Source organism: Podarcis tiliguerta, assembly GCF_965153285.1.
Source record: "Podarcis tiliguerta genome assembly, chromosome: 6".
Lineage (NCBI taxonomy): Eukaryota > Metazoa > Chordata > Lepidosauria > Squamata > Lacertidae > Podarcis > Podarcis tiliguerta.
The window spans coordinates 13,725,850-13,734,336 of NC_139539.1; the positions used below are offsets into that span (position 1 = coordinate 13,725,850).

Genomic DNA, 8,487 nt, shown 5'->3' on the forward strand with positions numbered 1-8,487 from the left:
TTTACTGCACACCCTGGGGAATATTCATATTGCAATAGACTGCAACAAAATGCACTTAAAGTGAGATAGAGCCTGCCTGCTTCTTTTTCCCACCCTCGGAGTCTTTGTGTGTGTGTGTTTGATATAACACATCATTATTTCTTTTCTGGTTTGCAAGATATTTAATTTCTTCCATTTTACTTCCAGCATTTACAGGCCCCTCACCAACAAAAAAGCGGTCAGGACTGCTTTCGAACACAAAATAAAACAAGTCAAAAATTCAACAGCAATAAAAACCAGCAAAATTTGACATAGCTAGAATTCAGAAAGCAGACAAGAAAAAAATTTGGAGTAAAACAGGTTAAATGGCATAGAAAACAGATTTGTAAAGGTGCTGGAAAATAAAATTAAAAAGTTTCCCTGCTAAATGAAGTTGTTATAGGAATTATAAGGTCTCAAATGTAGAATGAATGTTGATAATTGCACAAGGTAAACACACATAAGGTAAAGGTAAAGGTACCCCTGCCCGTACGGGCCAGTCTTGACAGACTCTAGGGTTGTGCGCCCATCTCACTCAAAGAGGCCAAGGGCCAGCGCTGTCCGAAGACACTTCCGGGTCACGTGGCCAGCGTGACATCGCTGCTCTGGCGAGCCAGAGCCGCACACGGAAACGCCGTTTACCTTCCCGCTAGTAAGCGGTCCCTATTTATCTACTTGCACCCGGGAGTGCTTTCGAACTGCTAGGTTGGCAGGCACTGGGACCGAGCGACGGGAGCGCACCACGCTGCGGGGATTCGAACCGCCGACCTTTCGATCGGCAAGCCCTAGGCGCTGAGGCTTTAACCCACAGCGCCACCCGCGTCCCTAAACACACATACCTAAGTATATAAACCACATGTCTAAAATATTACAGGAAAGCAACCCAAAAGCCATCTTGGCTCTCCTAGAGACTCTCAATATTTCCTCTGCCTCCTTAATCCCCCTTGCATGAGAACATGTAGGCAGATAGCAATCAGGGAAAGATCCTGAAAGGATTCCCCTCCTATATCTATGAATCTCCTTTGTATTAATTGTCATTGTTTGCCCCGATGCTCTTCGTTGAGGGATGTCTTATGGCTATCCTGATTGTCTTACCCAATGCTAATGTTTTGTGCAAACTGTATCAGGAACTAGGTAAAACTTGCTAAATTCTCAGGAATATCACACCTTGGCCTGCCTGAGCCACAGTAACCCTACCTTATGTGTGACGTAATTTCTAACCGTTTGTAGAGGGGATGCAGTGGCGGAGGAAGAGGAGTGAGGGGGGAACGCACTGCCCCTGGCAGCGCGATCCTGGCAGGGTGCCATCGCGGCTGCCCCCCCCCCGCCCACGCTGGGCACCCAGCCCCCAGGACGCGCGCCAGCCCTGCCCCCGCCTGCTCTCCGCCCCCCAGTGCCGGAGCATGAAGCTCCACCACTGAGGGCATATCCTTCTTCTCCATGCCAAAATGAAAACCCTTAAAAAGAGATCTTTCTTCTTGGTTCTGGGTTTCTCTTGCCTCCTTGCTAGGAGGGGAGGGAACTCTGTTGCAACAGAAAAATAAAGTTCCGCCTCGCTTTTGCTGCATCCTTTCTCCATCCATTCATCTCTGATCGATCATGGACTTAGCGGACTCAGTCCTTTGGGGGGGTTGGGCATCAAAAGCCAACCACCCCTATTTTTCTATATTGAAGTGAAGCAGGTAACTGTGCTACAGAGTTCTCCAAACTTGAGAACTCCCCACTTTCTTGAATGTTTTTAAAAAAGAGATGGGAAGACACAGAGAGACAGTGTGGTGTAGTGGTTAAGAGCGGTAGTCTCGTAATCTGGGGAACCGGGTTCGCTTCCCCGCTCCTCCACATGCAGCTGCTGGGTGACCTTGGGCCAGTCACACTTCTTTGAAGTCTCTCAGCCCCACTCACCTTACAGAGTGTTTGTTGTGGGGGAGGAAGGGAAAGGAGAATGTTAGCCGCTTTGAGACTCCTTCAGGTAGTGATAAAGCGGGATATCAAATCCAAACTCTTTTTCTTGTCTTCTTAAACTTTGGGTTCTGGGCTGAATGAATGCCTAAAATGCATGGATGGGGAACCTTTAGCCCGCCAGATGTTGCTGAACTGCAACGCCCGTCTGCCTCAGCACACATGGCCAATGGCCTGGTGTTGAAAGAATCTCAGCAACATTTGGAGGGCCAAAGCTTCCCTCCACCTGCTGTAAAACGAAAGGTGAGTTTCTACCATGTCCAATGGCCCCGCCAGCCCCTTCTGTCTCAGGCTACATACCTAATGTTTACCTTGCATATAAAAACCATCACAACCTGATAGCCTGGCAGGATATAAATCTGAATTTCAGAAAGATTAATTCAATTTGGTGCTCATCTAAAATTTCCTTCCTTCCAGGGAACAGTTCTTTTTATTATATTTTTTTAAATGGTCTCATGCGTGTGTTTTCAAATGCAGTAAATATTCTTGTTCTGAGCTCTTTGCCTTTCTTAGACTCTGACATAAGGAGGCTATAAATTATTTCCTTCTATAAAAGGCAGGGAGGTAAATCCTCAGCAGAATGTGCAGAGAATTAGCCACTTAACTCCCATTAGCATTAATAAGAACGGAATATTTATTTACTCCACAGCACATAAATCACAACCTTGTAACTTCTATAATTTCTTAACTATAATGTTTCCATTGTTCCCCTGGCTCCTGGTTATCCACCTCAAATATTTACCGGAGGTGTTGGCTTCAAAGAAGTGGGGTGACCTCGCTGAGACTTTGCTCTTTCCTGTCATCATAGCAGCTGTAAAACGCCAGGCTGATTGTACCGGGGTGGTGAAGTCATTGGAGATTCTGGGACTGTGAACACATTGTCAGCTTAAAAACGCAGCCGGGTCGTTCTTTTTCTCAATTGAGATCGAAGGTGGAAATGCATCAGAATGCAGTATTTCATAAGAAACGACAGGATAGATATGGATTGTTGCTCACACCTCCACACCGGACCTAGTTAAACTATGAAAGTCGCTCCCATGGGAAGCAGCAATGGCCACCAACTTGGATGATTGAATGGCCACCAACTTGAAAGATGATTAGACAAATCCATGGAGGACAACACTATAAAAGCCTACTAGCTATGATGAACATGTCCTACCTCCAGGGATGCCCTGCTACCACACCCGTGATGGGGAGCAGTGGTCTAAACCACTGAGGCTCTTGGACTTGCCAATCAGAAGGTCAGTGGTTCGAATCCACATGATGGGGTGAGCTCCCATTGCTCTGTCCCAGCTCCTGCCAACCTACCAGTTAGAAAGCACACCAGTGCAAGTAAATAAATAGATACCTCTCCAGCGGGAAGGTAAACGGTGTTTCCGTGCACTCTGGCTTCTGTCACAGTGTCCCATTGTGCCAGAAGCGGTTTTATCATGCTGGCCACACGACCTGGAAAGCTGTCTGTGGACAAACACTGGCTCCCTCAGCCTGAAGCAAGATGAGCGCCGCAACCCCATAGTTGCCTTTGACTGGACTTAACTGTCCAGGAATCCTTTAGCTTACCTAGTGGCCCACGTGGTCCAGAATCCTGTTCTCATAGTGGCCAACCGGGGGTCCTTTACCTTTTTTAGGGGCGCAAAATCTGTAGGGGTAGCAAGGGGAGATCTTGAGTTGCCAAGCAAACTGGAGTGGGTACGATCGCTAACACAGCCACAGCTCTGCTTGAGCATGCTTCCTTAGAGATGGGCCTCATCCGCTCTATTAGAAAACATTAAAAAAAACTCGCCTTGAACTGAATCATTTCCAGTATCTTTCTAGGCTCATGTATTATCTACATGCCCTGGCGGTGGCTTCCTGGCAGAGGTCATCTAAAATGCTGTTCAGTGGGAATGACAGGAACTAAAGTGGCCGTAGGTCAGGGTAGGAAACCGGATTCTGCTGATGGGCCCTGCTGGGGCCCTGCACCTGTCAATCACCTGACATCACAGTGATGCCAGATGACCTGCTTTCCTTTGCCCATGCTGGTCCTTGCAAAGCTCTGAAGGTGGTGTTGGCTGATTGATACTGTCGGCAAACTCTGCTTTCAGGCCAGCTGTATCTTTACCTGCCCCATAGTTGAAATGTGGGCGTGGCTTGGTCAAAATGGCCTCACAGGCTAAGTGGGGAGGCCTGGTGTGAATGATTAAGCTAAGGGATGGAGGTTCCTCGCTGCTGCCATTCACTTGAATGGCTCTCCAGTCCAAGTCTGGTTTAACGACAATGAACCATCAGAAGGGTTCATCAGGAGGAGCCTTTTGAAATTGCCCCATCAACAGTTAGTACCTGGGCACCAGACTGAGCAGATACCCAGTGGCCAACTGGTCACAGTCTTCCCCACTATGGTGAGATGGATCACAATGCTGTATAAATTATCAATCTTTTTTGTGTGTCTATGCATATAAATTAGCATATATAATATCCCCTTGGCCCTTCCAATAATAATAATAATAATAATAATAATAATAATAATAATAATACTGTTCTTTCTGTGATGTACAAGTGGCCACAGGAGACTAGATCCAGGACTTTCTGCTTGCCAAATCTAAGCTAGGGCCTCTATGGACATATATGAAGCTTCTTTGTTCTGAGGTAGATCAATGACCCTCTCTTAGATTAGATTAGATTAGATTAGATTAGAAATTTATTTGTCATTGTCCGTATATACACAGTATACACAACAACGAAAATCAAGCACCCACCCAAAGACCGGGTTCACATACACATTTGCACGTACCTCCAACACTCTCATCTATTCAGACATAATCTATAAAACATACATAATCCAGAATATAACATGACCTATTAAAGGCATAACATAACCTAAACCCTATCTCATTCCTTCCTACTCCCTGCTTGCTATTTCTTACAACTGGCCCTGAGATCATTATTTAGTGCAATCAGAGCTCTTGGATAGAAACTATTCAGAAGGCGTGTGGTTCGTGTTTTCATTGTCCTATATCTTCTGCCCGAAGGCAACAGTTCAAAGAAGTTGTGAGCAGGATGGGTGGGATCTCTCAGGATATTGTGTGACTTCTTCAAAGTGCGAGACGTGAAGATCTCATCCAGGGTTGGTAGCTGGAGCCCAATAACATTCTGGGCAATTTTAGTTATTCTCAGTAAAGCTTTTTTATCCGTTTCAGAGCTGCTTCCATACCACGATAATATACTATAGGTTAAGACACTCTCAATGGTACTGTGATAATAGGACAGGAGTAGGTGCTGAGATAGATTCAGTCCCCTGAGCATTCTCAGGAAATACAACCTCCCCTGCACCTTCCTCACAACCATGTTAATATTTGCAGTCCATGAGAGGTCCTCAGAGATATAAATGCCCAGGTATTTAAAACTACCAACCCTCTCCACCTCCTCGCCATTTATGTGCAATGGTAAAATTACACTTTTCTTTCTCCTAAAATCAACTATGAGTTCTTTGGTTTTTTTGGTGTTAAGCATAAGATTGTTTTCTTTACACCATTGAATTAACCCCTGTACTTCTTTCCTATAAGCAGTCTCATCGTTCTCACTAATGAGCCCCACCACTGTTGTATCATCCACAAATTTGATGATTGTGTTGGACTTATACAGTGGGGTGCAATCAGATGTGTACAGGGAATAGAGAAAGGGACTTAGCACACATCCCTGAGGAGCTCCTGTGCCTAATACCAGAGTAGAAGAATAGTAAGGTCCCATTCTCACTGTCTGCGGCCTGTCAGTCAGGAAATTCCTTACCCACAGACAGATCTTCTGATGTATACCCAAATTGATCATTTTAAGAAATAACCTGTCTGGCAAAATTGTATTGAAGGCAGAACTGTAGTCCACAAACAACAGCCTTGCGTAGGTTCCCTGTCGTTCTAAATGACTCAGTACAGTATGGACAACGATGGAAATAGCATCATCAGTAGATCTATTTCTTCTGTATGCAAACTGGAACGGGTCTAGGGTGGATGGAAGACCAGCCTTAATATGATCTAGCACCAATCTCTCGAAACATTTCATAACGACAGATGTTAGGGCTATTGGTCTATAGTCATTGAGAGATACCACCACTGACTGCTTGGGGACTGGCACTATAATCGATGTCTTCAGGCAGGTAGGGACAGAACCCTGTGACAGGGATAGATTAAAAATGTCCGTAAATACACCAGCTAATTCTGCAGCGCAGTCCCTAATTACCCGTCCCGTGATTCCATCCGGTCCAGCTGCCTTCCTAATGTTAATGCTCCGAAAGGCACGCTGTACGTCAGAGGTCTGTAGTAAAAATGGTTGTCTATCATTAGTAGCTTCTGATGATGTGCTGGTAGCCAATGCTGTAGTGACAGTAGTTCCAGTTCCCACCTCCAAGCGACTAAAAAATTGATTCAGTTGATCAGCTAAGTGCGCACTGCTGCTAGCCAGTTCGTTTTTAATATTTTGCCCTGTAATCTGTCGCAGGCCTTGCCATACTCGACGAGGGTCGGAGCTCTCAAAATGTTTTTCGATCCTTCGGCAGTACATGGCTTTGGCATTCTTAATGCCCTTTTTCAATTTGGCTCTGGCTTCTCTGTACTTCTCTGTACTCTTCTGTTTTGAGCAAAGACCTCAGGAGTACTGAGGTCAGAAAAGGCTGAAATAGTACCTTGGACAGCTCCAGGCAAGACTCAGGCTGGAGCCTTGGTAAGAGCAGAGCTCAGATGTTGCTCCAGCAGCAGTTGTCCTCAGGCTGAGCCTTAAATAGGAGCTGCGACTCTATTGCAGTTGCTAGTTCTAGGAAATGCAGGGAGGGGATTGTGATGCTGTGTTTGCTCTTCCCTTGGGCATGTGGTTGACTTCTGCGAGAACAGGATATTAGTCTTCTTGTGTTCTTTAAATATCAAAACCAGCACTTTGAATAGAGCCCAGAAATATGGCTGCCACACACCCGGATTTTCCTGGACATTACCGGGATTTCAAAGGCGGAATTGACAGCTCAACAACTTCCAGGATGTCCTGGTTTTTACTTTTTGAAATATGGCAAACCTACCAGAAACAATTTGGCAAACAGTGAAGTTGGGCAAGAACAGGTTTTATATGTTCATGCCATCTTGCTCCAGTTAACAATCTAGTTGCTCCTTGCGGCACTAGACAGTAGTTTCCAAACTCTCTTCAAAGGCAGCCCCATGCGCAGCACACTGAAGCAATCTATCCATTAAGTAATGTCTACTTGTTTTTAAAATCTGTTGATATTCTCTGTATTTTAGGTACGCATGGACAAACATAAACACAATATTATGCGGCTTGTAAAATTCCTTACATAAATAAAACATGCTGAATCTGGTGAGGCCTACTGTGGAACTGTTAAATACAGAAGCTTGGGCTGTTGCACTTTTAACCCAATTCTTTTGTGCTCCTACCTTCAAGTGGCTTCAAGTTTCCCTGTTTATCTTTGCCAATAAATCAACTGTTCCTTTGCTACAAGTCAGTGTGTTTGCAGGAACCCACCAGGGGTTAGTACAGAGGCAGCTACTCAGGCCAGCAGTGCCTGCCTCCCATCACAAGTATACTTGCACACTACTGCTTTTCAAACTCATCTCAACATTTTTATAAAAGAGAAGCAATTAGCAATAAGAATAACACAGGCAGCGAACTTAGTTCCCCCCTCCACCATGTGTTTTAATGATTGATAGTTCATTTTATAATTAATGAAAAATCCTATAATGTCTATTTGGATTGTCATATTATGCTTCAAAATGAATTAGCATTGTAATGATGCGTATTTTTGCTCTTGTGTAATGCTTGTGGGGAAGTGGTGTACAAATTGAAATAATAAAGTAAAGCATTTATTTCATATTTGTTTATATTTATGTTTGTAGACAATCTCTCTCTGTGTGTCTAGCACATCTTATCCCCAAAGACTTGCAAATTCAACAGACGATTGTCTAACTGAACTGCTAAAGAATCATTCCGGTTTATCAGTCTTTACTATACATAATATGATCCAATATTTATCTACATCTTACGTACTTTAGGTGGCATCTTAAACTATTAATCAGAGCAGCATGAATTGAAACTTCAGCAGCAAAAATATCAACTGGCATAAGAACTCAGGGGTCTGCTTAAACCTGGCAGGAAGTAATTCCCAAGTACAGTGGTGCCTCACAAGACGAAATTAATTCGTTCTGCGAGTTTTTTCATCTTGCGAATTTTTTCGTCTTGCGAAAATACCACTGTGTATTGACGGTTTCCCATAGGAATGCATTGGTGGTTTTTAAAAAAAGGCGCCAGATGTTTTTGTCTTGTGAAGCAAGCCCATAGGGAAATCCGTCTTGCGAAGCAACTCAGAAAACGAAAAACTCTTTCGTTCTGCGAGTTTTTCGTCTTGCGAGGCATTCTTCTTGCGAGGTACCACTGTATGAAATACATGTGCAAAATACCTTTCATGAATGACACATGCGATGAATGACGCTGCTAAATAAATGCTAGTGGCAACGAAGGTAGGATTGGGTCTCAGTGAAC

At 44.4% G+C, this 8,487-nt stretch overlaps 1 long non-coding RNA gene across 1 annotated transcript; it reads right to left on the reverse strand.

Annotated features, from left to right (window-relative positions):
• Positions 1-4,797: 4,797 nt before the first annotated feature.
• LOC310680229 lies at positions 4,798-6,491 on the reverse strand. The gene is made up of 2 exons (XR_014512707.1): positions 6,159-6,491; positions 4,798-5,951 (listed from the first exon to the last, which is right to left on the reverse strand). It is a non-coding gene; the product is annotated as an uncharacterized lncRNA (long non-coding RNA).
• Between the last annotated feature and the right edge of the window lie 1,996 nt (positions 6,492-8,487).